The sequence below is a fragment of the Gavialis gangeticus genome, unplaced genomic scaffold, assembly GCF_001723915.1.
Source record: "Gavialis gangeticus isolate Ggan-Ray unplaced genomic scaffold, GavGan_comp1, whole genome shotgun sequence".
NCBI lineage: Eukaryota > Metazoa > Chordata > Crocodylia > Gavialidae > Gavialis > Gavialis gangeticus.
The window spans coordinates 18961397-18974230 of NW_017729011.1; the positions used below are offsets into that span (position 1 = coordinate 18961397).

At 48.9% G+C, this 12834-nt stretch overlaps 1 protein-coding gene across 2 annotated transcripts in view; it reads right to left on the reverse strand.

Annotated features, from left to right (window-relative positions):
- FAM163B (family with sequence similarity 163 member B) overlaps nucleotides 1-12834 on the reverse strand; it is a 63756-nt gene that overhangs the window by 40909 nt on the left and 10013 nt on the right. Inside the window, exon 2 of one of the 2 annotated variants that reach the window (XM_019510766.1) lies at nucleotides 664-748. The exons of the other annotated variant lie outside the window; for it this stretch is intronic. The gene's annotated coding sequence lies outside the window, so the exon portion shown is untranslated. The remainder of the gene's footprint in view (nucleotides 1-663; nucleotides 749-12834) is intronic. 2 annotated transcript variants of the gene reach the window in all.

Consider the following 12834-nt stretch of genomic DNA (forward strand, 5'->3'; position numbering starts at 1 on the left):
AAAAACAACACTGGTGTTTTGGGTGGTAGAATTAGACTCTCAGGCCATACTGAATTTACCAGCTGTGACTAGTTTGAATTTAATGCACAAAAATCAATATGGTAAAGAAGGAAACAGAGAATGACTGGGATTTATTTATGGGATATATTGAAAGCTTAGGGGGTTTGGGAGGTAAATGCACCATAATGATAAGCTTGCAAGTACCCCCTGTAGCACATGTACCTTGTAAAATTCCCCTGGCATGGAGGGATAAGTAAAACCCAGATTGCCCTACATGGGACAGTTAAAAGTTAACACAGAGGCGAGAACCTACCAAGTGAATCCATTCGACGCTTATTATGCGCCAAGTGAGGCAAGATGAACTCAGAACATGTTTGGATTTAAGAGATTTGAACAAAGCAGTAAGAAGGGAACCATTTACAATTGCCCACAGTGGATGAACTCACTAGTAAATTAGCAAAAAGCTACAGTTTCACAATCTTAGATGCCAGTAGTGAATTCTCACAAGTGCCTTTGGATGACAGAAGTTCAGGACTTTGTCCATTCAGTACACCATTCAGCAGTACAAGTTTCCCTGTTCTTCTTGGCATCTGCTCACCTCCTAATTTGTATCAAGGAATAACGCAACAGACTTCCAGGAAAGAAAAAGGTTTTGAATGGTACGTACACGAGAGACTGGCATAGGGAAAAAGCAGACAGGATTGCAGAGAGGCTTAGGAGAGTTTTCAACAGAGGTCGTGGAAGGAATCTGTGAATGAATACGAGCAAATGTAAAGTGGCTCTGACAGAAATCAAATATTTGGGATGTTATTTGACAAAGTAGGTCTAAAAGCTTGTAACTCAAAAAAAATCTCCTCTGGAAAACAGGGAGGCTGTCGGGCATGTGTCAGAGAGGGGCACGGAAACCTGCCGAAGCGCTTAATGCCCACGTTGCTCCAGATCTTATACTGCGGAGAAAGAAGAGATAGTTATAAAGGAAACAGGAGGGATTTGATGGGCACTAAATTGACTGTCAGAGGGAGAAACGATGAGGAAGAACAGATTGAATCCGTGCATGAAGTAGCGGATGAGCCTGCTCAGCTCAGTGCATCTCAGGTAGCCGGCTCTAATACAGCGGAACAAGTGGACATTGACATCCCTGTTACTTTTTGGGGTAGAACGATAAGAAAACTCACTAGATATAAAGACCAAATGTGTCAGATTCCCAAAGACTGAAATTACAGGTTAAAGAAAAAAGGAAGGAGGAAGGAAGGTAGACTTGTAATGACAGTAGAAAGTTTGATGCGAGGCGCAGATTCTTTTGTAGAGGGAGGACGGGAGAAGCAAGCAGCGACTGAGATCAGACATGCACACGGGCCAGGGAGCCAGCATGCAAAGCCAAGCACAGGTAGGTGGATGGTTTAAGTGACAAGCTGAGTGAAAGGTCTGGTATTTTATCCAGCACATGCACTGCAGATATTACACAGCCCTCATATAGCTTCCCAACTAAAGCTGAACCCAGACCAAACCCCAAGAGGAAAGACCCCCAAACTCTGCAGAAGTTCAGCTTACCCAAGGGTGGGCAATTATTTTGAGCGGAGGGCCACTTACTGAGCTTCAGCAAGCCATCAAGGGCCACATGACAGGCAGCTAGGGGCAGATAAATATTAATTTTCTAAATTTTTTAGGGGCCCCGTGAGCCAGATAGAATGGCTTGGCGGGCCACATCCGACCCACGGGGCGCATTTTGCCCACCCTGGGCTTAGACCCATCAGCCGTCAGGGTCCACAGGCCCCAATGCAGACTAGGGGATGCATCAGCCAGCAGATGAGCTCCCTCCTTAGTTTTTTCGGAGTCTTCTTGCTCTGGTGCATTTTCCTCTGTCCTGATCCACAGGGAGGTTTCCTAGCAAGAACGTTTTTAAGGCAGCATTAGACACAAATCCTTGCTGTAGCTGTATCTGCTTCTTAATCACTTAGCACACAACTTAGAAACTCCTTGTATAGCACCATGCTCATTTTCTGGGCTTAAATGAATGGATGCAAAACAACTCGGGGTGAATGTCCTGCTGCCCAGAAAGGAAAAACTCTCTCCCCTTACAAAATCCAGTGCTGAGTGTAAGCGAGCTGGTGAAAAGGGAAGAGAGAAAAGAAGAAAGGAGAAGAGGCCTGTTTCACTTGCATTGCTAACCCAGTACCAGGCAGTGCAGTGATGCTGTTCGCTGCTAAGTACCTGCTGTGTTGAATCCCAGAGGTGGCTGCATTTAAGTGGTGGGTGAAATAGTCTCTCTAGACCCATGGCCTGCCTTGCTATTCAGAAATGCTTTGGGAGCTGCCAAAGGACAATATACACTACAGCGGGGACAGACGGACGCCTTTCCCTTGCTAGAAGCCTGGAGAGGTAACGCACAGCTCCTAGCTCTGCTTGCTCCGAGCGGTCCCTGCAGGGGATGTCTGAAGGAGAAGCAGCCTGAAGTGGGGAGGAAAGCAGGGAGACTACATCCTGTCTGTACTGCACAAGACAGCGATTGAGAGTGTACTTCAGGATGTATGCGGTGCTCAGCTGCTGCGGCCAAGCTACCTGCAGGAAACCCACCGAGAATACTTTCCAGATTGTTATAAGGGAAACGCATGCTAAATGCTACCCATCTTCCAAGATGCCATTCAAGCCAGCGGGAGACTGGGGCCATTTCACTGAAGACAATGTTTAAGTGTTTACGGCCCCCTCGGAGAGATGGGGGTTCAGAAGTTTAGTCTCTTGCAATGGCTGCAATTTCCAAGTAAATTATAGTGCTCCAGTCTGGTGCGTCAGGGAGTTAGTATTTGAAGGATGATACGGATGGAGGATTTGCCTGCATGGTTTGGGATTATCCTACGGACTCTTCTCCCCAGAGGAGCTTGCAATTGCCAGCACCCACAGTACCGTCAGCTGCCTCGACTCGGAGCACTTTGATAACATACTTTTGCCCGCGGTGGCCTTTTATTAATGATGTGAGAGTCAGTCAAATAAACAAGCTCTGGATGAAATCTGGACACCCCTGTTCAGCTTCCCCTTGCTCCTTACATTGTCGCATCTTGATTTGGTCGTTGGGACTTTTCTCAGAGCAAGATCTGACAGCTGGGGCCTATGCTAACAAAGAGTGCTCGTTGCTAACAGGGGTGCAGGTTGTAGCCGTGTCGGTCCAAGGACATAGGCAGACAAGGTACTTTGGGTGAATCTGATATCTTTTATTTCAGTGGGTCGAATAAAAGATACTAGATTTACCCAAAGGGCCTTGTCTTCATTGCTAACTAGTGTTTGGCTCCTGGAAATTAAACTTTGTGACCAACTGGAAAGGGAAGGTGTCTGTATATAAACACCCATTTTATGGTTAGGGAAACTCATTGGTGAGGACTAGATTTCTACAGGTATTTATGGGGGTGCAGCTTGTAAGAACCTAGGACCTAGGCAGACAAGGGTCTTTGGGTAAATCTGATATCTTTTATTAGATCAACTCAAATAATTGGAAAAGTTCTTCTTTGCAAGCTTTCAGGTACAACTACCCTTCTTCAGGCTGAGGACCTGGCAAAGGGCATCTGTACCCGAAACTTTGCAAAGAAGAATTTGTCCAACTATTTGAACTGGTTTAATAAAAGAGATCAGATTTACCCAAAGAACCTTGTCTGTGGGTAATTATGGGAATTAGGCACCTTTTAAAAGTCTGACCTTAAGTGACTTCGCCAAGCTTGCGACCGAGGCAGTAGCAGAGCCAGAAATTGAGCAAGGATCTTCACAGCCGCAGGAGAAAACCAGCGACTGGAATGCAAAATGTGTCGGTCGTTCTCTCCTCTGTGCCACCGGCTCCCCACTGAACCCTCCCTTCATTGATGGTCCTTGTGAAGGTCACGAAGGGCAAGGCTGATGGATCAGCAGGACAGGGACCTAAAGGACAAACGCAGCGTATGTTTCTGTTGGGGAATAAGACCCGCCTGGCGTTGTATTTCTAGAAGGAGAGGGCACAGCTCAGGGTGGAGTTACAAGGGGAGAGAGCGCTTAGGTAGTTCAAGGTATTTGCAAAGTGTCCGCATCTCGCCTCCCTTGCTATTAGGAAGTGGGATTCCTGTCTCCGAATGAAGGGAACAATTACCCCCATGCCCAAGCAAACTTCATTTTCTTAGTGCAAATGTCTCAAGCCTGACAGGTCCCAAGCCCCATGCCCTCCCATATCCTCAGCACAGGTACAGCGTAAGTAATGCAAGCTTATCTAGAATCGTGACTCGGGGGAGAGCGAGAAGGAAACCCTCACCTCTTGGCCCATTCAGCCCTTGGCTTACATTTTTATACTGCCACCAAGGGAGAATATAGCTCCTTGTCCACTAGCAACTAGACTATGTGCTCCTGCAAGCAGTCAAAATGACACCATAAGAGCACAGCTTAGATCCAGACGATGCCCAAAAGGTTAAAAGTGCACACAGCTCATTACCAAACCCCAAGGGCATAAATGGGGCATAAGTGACATGGCGTCACAACCAGCCAATTCGATGCCATCTATGGGGACGTGCATTCAAGAGCCATCGTCTTCCCATTCCTCAGCTCACTGGGGTGGGTTGTGTTTTTTTAACTGCATCGACTGCATGAATGGAGGTGCAATGAGATGGGAAAACTTGAAGCAAAAGCCCTGCCTAAGCATAGCAAGGGGCACCTGAAGAGCTGTGCTGGGAAGGAATTACCCTGGGTTGGAACTGGGTTAGTTGTGGGTTAGTGCAGATTTATCTTGGTGTAAGGGGCTGCATCTTGCAGTTGTGACTCTTTTCCCCCCGGGCAGCTGGGGGGTTCCCAGGGTCTCCCCTTCACGTGCCCATGGATTGAGCTACATGACAATAAGAAGCAAGTACAAAGAAAAACAGGCCAGCAGGTCTCTCCGGCCCCTGAGAGCCTGGCCTCCACCAAGGGTCATGCAGAAACGGGATCTTCTTGTTGCACAACGTAAGGCCATGAGAAGCCAGTCACCCTGTTACAACCTGGGTCTGAACCAAACTGAAGGCACCTGGAGCGACCTTGGACCACTTCCCAGTGTCTGGCTTTCTTGTGTCCATCTGCAAAATTGAAGCATAAGGCCTGAGACACTCCCATTCTCGGGCCCCCGGGACCATGGCAAGGTGAGGCAACATCTCGAGGCAGCCCCTTCCTGCTCGTAGATGGGGTCCCTGCCATGGGGGTGGAAGTGGCAGCTTTCACAAGAGGTTGTGCTTTCTGGACAATGCAGCCTTCAGCCAGGTGGTGACTTTTGAGCAAATGTCACCCCTTCTCTCTCTCCCACGCCTACCCCCCACTGCAGGACACCATTCACGGCTTGTCAGTGGATGCTTGGCCACTGTCCTCGGGCTAGCAGAGCCCTTCAAAAAGGCAGCCTGCCACAGACGGAGCTGGGAGAGACCGAGTTCATTCCTCTGCATGAGCTTTGTCCACCTCTCTGCTCCTTCCCACCCTGCTTTCACTCCTGCCTGCACTCTCTCATATCCACCAGACTTCTCTTTACCATTCACTTGCTTCCTAAGTGCACCATGATCCCCATGTCACGCGAGCTCATGATGAAATGAGGAACCCTCTGTATCAACATGAAGTTCGATATTCGGCCCAAATAAGCGCCTGGGGTTAAAAAACAAAACAAACCAAAAACAAACCAAAAACAACCCCAACATGGTTTCTGCCCCTTCCCTCTGAGGGTAGAGCTCAACCACTGGGGCCTTCCCGCGGAAAACACGAGTGTGTGCAACCCCTTCCCCAGGTGATTCAGGAGAGAGAGAAATTCTAAAAAAAACCCAACAAAAAACCCATAAATTCATAAAGAAATAAATAATAATAAAAAAAAAAATCTGCAGGGGGTTTCCATAGCTACAGCTTTAAGCTGCTTTCACAGAGGCACAGGTTCAACCTGCCAAATGAAAAAAAAAATATATAAACCAGCTGCATTTTTTTTCTTATTACATCCCAATAAGGTAGCAGAGCTGTGATGTGCATGAGGCAAGAGAGGACCCCCCCCTAAACCCCACTAAATCCCTACAACACAGCCATGCAGAGAACAGTGATTTGGGACCATGCATCATACCAGAGGCTTGGTGCGTGCATGCTGTTGGCACTGCAAAGCTGGGAAAACATCCTCTAGCTTGCTGCGTCTGTCTGCGATCTATCTACACCCCACACTTCCCAGGCAGGCACTTGTCCCAGGCAGATACAGCTCCAAGGCGGAGAGCCCGCCACTCCAGTGGGAACTGGGGAGTGCAGGAGCTCAGCACTTTTTACTGGAAGAATTTCCCTGTGTAAGGGTCAAGGTGGTTTTGGCCTTGTGGCTGGCTCGTATTTCCCCGGGTCACGTGTACCATGGTGTGATGGCCAGTCAGAAATCCAGAGCCGGTGGCAGGCAGTATGGTAGGAGGCGAGTGATGCAGCACAAACTTGCCTCAGCAAATTTCTCTAACATCCCATGAAAACACACGCAGTCTTCATCACTGCTGGTGAGCACAGGATTTCTTCTCATGCTACAGATTTCTAATAAGCACATAACATGGGAAAGGGACCACTGGCAATGGTCCCTTGCAACTTGTACTAAAACTTTTCCAATACATTTTACTTTTATCCTCACCTTAATTCAATCACAGTTTCTCCCATGACAGTGGGGGGGGGGATGAGAGAGTGCAAACTTTACCTTAAAATATCAACTTATGGGTAAAAAGCTGAGCAAAATACGCCACTACAATTGCTATGGCTCATCTGAAAACAAGCAAACGGAGGCATGCACACACAAAAAAAATCTACTTAAAACTACACAGGTGGAAGAGAGCTGCTTAGATCAGAGGCATAAAATACTGACTGTTCCTGGAGACAACATAGCTCAGACATCAAATTACATGTTAGATAGCTTGTATCCCAGCATCAGCATCAGCCCACTGCAACCACTGCCTTTGAAACGAGGCATCGAAGCTAGAGAGGCCCATTGATAATGATAAAATGATTAGCATGCTCCAAACATTTGCTAATTAAACATTAGACTTGTACAAGCCAAGAATTGGTACAGGCTTTGGGAAGCAGACGAGACTGACATATGATGAAATCTGTCTGAACGAGGAGCCGATCGGCAGAGAGAGGCTGACTCCACGACTGTCCCTTGGGGCCAGGGCAAGCGCGGGGATGAGAGCGGGAGGGCCCGAGGGAGAACAAACCCCGCTGGAGCTCAGCAGCCTGTGCACAAGTGTGCAAGGGGAGGGCTCTGCCTGCTCTCAAATCTCAACGCCTGAATTTTCCATTCATCTGTCTTAAGGTAAAAGGAGGACCAGCATGTGTAGCAGAGGCAAGAGCCCAAGCTGCCAGGCAAAGGCCCCAGGTGCCAGGCAAGGGCTTGTTCAGTGAGCCAGTGCCGCACATTCGCCAGGGCCTTATTGCTCGTGGTGCAGCCAGCCACCCAAGACTGTAAGAGTCTCCAGAGGAAAGGGCAGACTTCACCCAGCCTTTGCATGAGCCTGCCCCTCAGCACACACTGTCCTGGCTCAAGTCTTGTTTTAATCCACCTTCGCAGGTGATGCCTCCTGTGACGGATATAAACAGCTAACATGATCTTAACAGAAAGACCAAAAACTAAGTGACCAGTAAGCAGTTACTACCCTTCTGCAGGGATGGAAATAGGCAACTCCTGGCCCCATGACTCTTACCGGGCACGAACCCAGGTTTTACCACTGATGGCAAGAGTCTCCATGCTGAGCGATGAGGCCATGCCCTCCCCTGGGGCCCCTCGACTCTTCCTGGGTCCCTGGACAGCCAAGAGACCTGGGCCCCGTAGCTACCAAGCCAGAGACCTGAGCCTGGAAGCAAAGTCTGGTGGGTGCATTGCATACGGGTGGGACACATGCCCCTCCTCTGGCTGGCTGCTTTAGCCATTTAACGGCACAGCCTAAAGAGCCGAGTTACAAAGACGCACAGTGCTCCCTGCCCCAAACCGAGCTCGCTGGCTCACCCCTGGGCTCTTCCCACTTCAGCAGCTCAGGAGTGACATCAGGGATGGGTCCAACCAGGAGACAAAGCCCTCGAGAGCACAATAAGCGCACACACTCTCCACCCCCTGCGGGATGGTCTGTACAGCTTTCCTGGGAGCACACCTTTCAGAATGAAGCCTCAGAAATGAAGGTCAAGGAAGCAAAGCTGGTATAGTTTAGGAAGTTTTTCTGCTAAAGGAGTCTCTGTCACTTGGGGTTTCCTGGACCGGTGCAGCTGCAGCTTTTGGAGACAGATAAATAAATGCATCTATTACTAAAAGCTTTCACAACTCTTTCCTCTTAAAGAGCCTGACCTGCTAAGACTGACAATACCAGCTGATGATTGCAAGGTGTGCTTATTCCCGTATCAGAACAATTACAGCCTACCCCCCCTCCCTGCCCGGTCACTAGTGGTTCTGATATGCATGGGCGAACTGTTTTTATTATTGCTCATGCATGTCCAAAGTTTTCACCCCCCCCCACCATTTTACTTACTAAACTAAATATCTTAACAATTAAGACTAATGTCTTAAAAAGGCAGCCAAAGAACAACAAAGCCCAGCCCTTCATGCTTTGCAAAGATGCCCAGTAGACTTTCCTGGCATCCTCACAACATCCTGGATAGGTTTATTTAGCAAAGAACAACACAGACCCAAAGCACGGAAGAAATATTCAGCTAGAGAAGGCGACTGTGCTTTTGTGCTACCCCACGCACCAAGTCTGGATGAGGAATAACTGCTGAATCAGCACATCGAGGCTATGTCAAGCATAGCTAGATTTTGCATCTCCTAGCAGAGGTTGCGGGTATCTGGCTGGAGGAAATCCCCAGGTCCTGCCAAGAGGTGCACAACGGGTGTGCTGATACAGCTGAGAAAAGGAGTGCTCTCAGCTGGAGCTGAAAGAGCAGCAAAGACAATGCAGCCTGACTTTAAACCAGGTGAGCAGCTCCAATGCAACTCCAGGCTTCTCTCGGAGCTGGAAGTCAAGCTTCCCAGGAGGTAAAGCTTCACTTCATGCATTTTCACAGCAACAGCAAGCCACATTTCTCAAGCGCGCGGCTCTGAACCAGGAACCGGAGACCTCTGGCTCCAGCTGAAGTTGAAGCAAGGTTTGAAAGCGACTTCAATGGCAGCGGGATCCCACACGCACCAAAGCTGGGAACACAAAAAAAGGTCACCTGGAGGGTTTTTCAGAAAATCCTTTGAAGTGCATCACACATGTCTGAATACAAAGCAATTTCACTGGTGCGCTCTGGTCTCTCCTAAGAGAGTCTGCCATGCTCCACGTGCCCCCGCCAGGGGCGCAGGCTCACCCTGCTCATTCCTCCTTGTTCGCACATAGAAAAAACCACCCCCAAAGAAACACCATGGGGGGCAAAGACCAAAGTTTGGAAAATTTCCCCTACTGTTTTTCTGTCTGCTGGCAGCAATAATAATAATAATAATAAATAAAAACAGCAAAACAGAAACCCAAAATCGACTGTTAACTGTCCTCCAACTGATCACTCCCACACCACTCCATTTTCCCCCTGCATCGCACCAATAATCTTTCAAATGGAGGATAATTAGCAGCTCCCCTCTGGAGCCTTTTCTTTCTAGTCCTTAATTACCCAGAGGGAGCAGCGTTGAACAAAAGCAGATGTGGCCTTGATCCTTCCACACAGGGGCTTTGTACCTGGCCTCTCTGCAAACCCCAGTCCAGCCCGACGCTGTGGATACTGGATCCTGGATTTTCTATATGCCAAGGCTGTGTTTTTCCTAGGACGCAGCCCAGACACCAGTTCAAGCACATGCGGGCGCTGCATCGCGTATCATCCTATTGCTTCTGAGCTCTGCCCGAGAAAGTTCGTGCGGAGTCACGTTGCGGCAGTTTTTTGTGCTCCAGAAGAGGCTCCTGACAGGATGTTTGCCAAGGGCCATCAATCAGGTGGAATATTTCGGGGAGGAACTGTCTTTACCATCCAGCCGTCTCCCTATTGTTCCAGGGTGATGCTGGACAGATCGCTCGGGCTGCCGCTAGGGGACGTGTTGAGTTTAGCAGTGTCCTGACAGCTGCTGCCGTGCTAAGGAAAAGGAGCCGAGCTCATCCATGACGGCAGTCGCAGGGCCTGGTCCCCTACTGCTGTGCCAGCCCCAGCCCTTCTGCCTCCTTGAAGGGCAACGCAGTGGCTTACCCCAGCAGCACGAGCATCAGCTGCAGCCCTCCCAGCATTGGGTCTTGTGGGATTCAACCACTCGGTGCTCTTTGAGAGCCGTGCTAGTGGTCTGCAAGGTCCCGTGCTGACGAGCGGTCTAACCAACCCTCTTTGATTCACTTCTGGAAACTAAAACCTAATGCGGTTTCACAACACCAAATGCCAGCTCTCCCCACATTATGCCTTGGCCTTAGCCATTATGAAGCTGGGGAAAGCTGGAAGCCCTGGATCTTAGTGCTGCTTAAGACTTGGTGGTCCCGTTGCTATTGTTAACACGGGTGGGTCTCGAGATCCCATGAGAAATGAATATACCCCCATGCCATGTATCGTACACACGCTTGGGCGGCAAGTTCCAGCCCCAAACAACTTTTGATCTAACCAGAAGGAATATAAAATGTAGGGGAAGGCAAGCAGTGGGGCACTGAGGCACAGAGAGATGGGGTGACATGCCCGAGCTCAGGAGGTCTGCCGCAGAGCTAGGGACCGAGTTAAATCCAGGTTCACCAGCACTGCAAAACAACTACTTCTACCTAAGCCGGGTGCTGGCTAGCTGCGCCTGGACAGTTAGCATCCTTTTGTGATGCACCTTCTGAATTGTCATCAGCAATCATCATGTATATTATAGCATCCCCCAGGAATGGTTTGAAAAAACACATTCGAGAGACGCCAGAAAAACAGGGTTAGACAAAGAAAACCGCTCTGCCATTAAGTCATGTTCTTCCCAGGAAAAACTCCCCTCCAAGTAGATCTTTCCCTATAACTACAAGTGCCATTTGCTTACTACAGAGTCCGCATATCTGGGGACCGAAACGGCACTTCAGTACACACAGCCTGCTCAATTCAGGACATGAAGTTTGCATATTATCTTTTACAAGGGCCACTGCACATCTCTGCTGTGAGTGGTGCCGACTTCCAAGGGCTCTTATCTGGAGAAATGTTTGATTTGCTTTAGCCCAGCAGATCACTGGGTCAGCAGGAAGAAAAGGGACGTGAATGCTTCATCTCCCAGCAACCCATGCATTGCCCTTTCCTTTGGAAGCAGAGCCTCGCCCTGCACTTCCCTGGTTTGATGCTCTCCCCACTCTTTCTTGATGGGAATACTTGAAAATCCTCCGCCCCTTGCAAATAGTTTTGGACCTACAGTGAGTGGCACTCAGTAACCGGCCCTTGATTTCACATGAACTCTCCACGTATGAATTGAACCAGCAGCATTCAAGTCACTTCCTCGATCATGCAAGCTAAACAAAGAGCCTGGCATGATTTCCAGAGCCGAGCCACTACTGATCTCTCCACGTATTAATGACTGACAGCTTATTAGGGCTATTTCTTCTCTCTTTCCTGAGAATCCCCAGCACCCTGGAGGAAGCAACCCCACCTTTCCCTTTTCCCCTTGGTATGCCAGGCACCTTCAGATTTCCACAGATAACGAAATGCCGCAATTCAGATATTTGGGTGAACTTTAATGAGAGAAACCACTGTTTCTTCTTGGATCCAGATGTAAAAGCCTGGCAATTTGTAGTACTGTTCTCCTACCCATCCGAGAGATGCTCTACGTTATCCCAGTTCAAAGATGACCCGATCATCATGGGTGTAGAGGAAACTTCAGCTTAATAGAAATTGGTGACCCTGCAAAAAACCCTGCCAGCTTTTTGAATGAGGTCTGGTTTTCAGGCTGGGGGCCTCCGAGGTTCATCTTGCTGCCTCAGTACTCTATAACTGTGCTCTTAGGAAAAAAAAGAGAGGAAAAAAAAAGTCTGGAGCTGACCGTTGCCAAGGAGAGGTGCCAGGCTGCTAGTGCAAATCCAGGAAGCCAAAAAGACTACCCAGAAATAAGCCTGCAGGCTCGGGGAGAGAATGAGCAAGTCCTGGATTGCGGGAATCGGCATTGCTCCCCTGAGGCCAGCACAACTCTGCTGATTAACATCACCGGAGCATCTGGCTCTGCAAGTCTGATATCGGCTTTATGACAGCATGAGATGAGGCCAGCAAGGGCTTGGGCAGAATATTTCTTAGCACATGCAGGATGCTCAGGAGAGCGAAATAACCCAGTCTAACCTAGCCAGCACTGACGGTGTGGAGGATACCCATGAGCTCAGCACAACCCCCGAGCTGCTCCCAGGCAAAACTGTCTGGCACATTCTGGAAAAAGTGGCCATATTTCATCACTATAAAACTGATGGAAAGCAACCCTGGGCCTGACTGCTCATCTCACACCAAGGGGAACGACGGGAAGCTATTCTGCTCTACGCAACCTTTTTCCTACATGACTCTGGCCAAGCTCTCTGGAACCAGAAATAACGAAGGAGACTTTGGTTTTTGTGAATGGAGAGAGTATTCGAGCCTCTTTCACCGAGCTGAGAACTGGGGAAAAGTCAAATAGCCCACATATGAATGGATATAGCGGGAGAATACGCCAATGGTGCAGTTCTGAAACCTACCCCACAGTGCTCAGGAGTTAGGTCGGTATTAGGAAGACTTGCTGTCGCTTTACTCCACTAGCCTGTATTCGCTAAAGAACCTCATCCTTTCTCTCGGGAGGAAGAAACAATCAGCGTCTCCAGCTCAAATAGGAAAAGCTTGTCTTTTCAAGTGGCTGGGAGGGATAGGCAGTCTGCATATGCCTCCGGTGTTAAAAGGACAATCCTTCCAATTAAA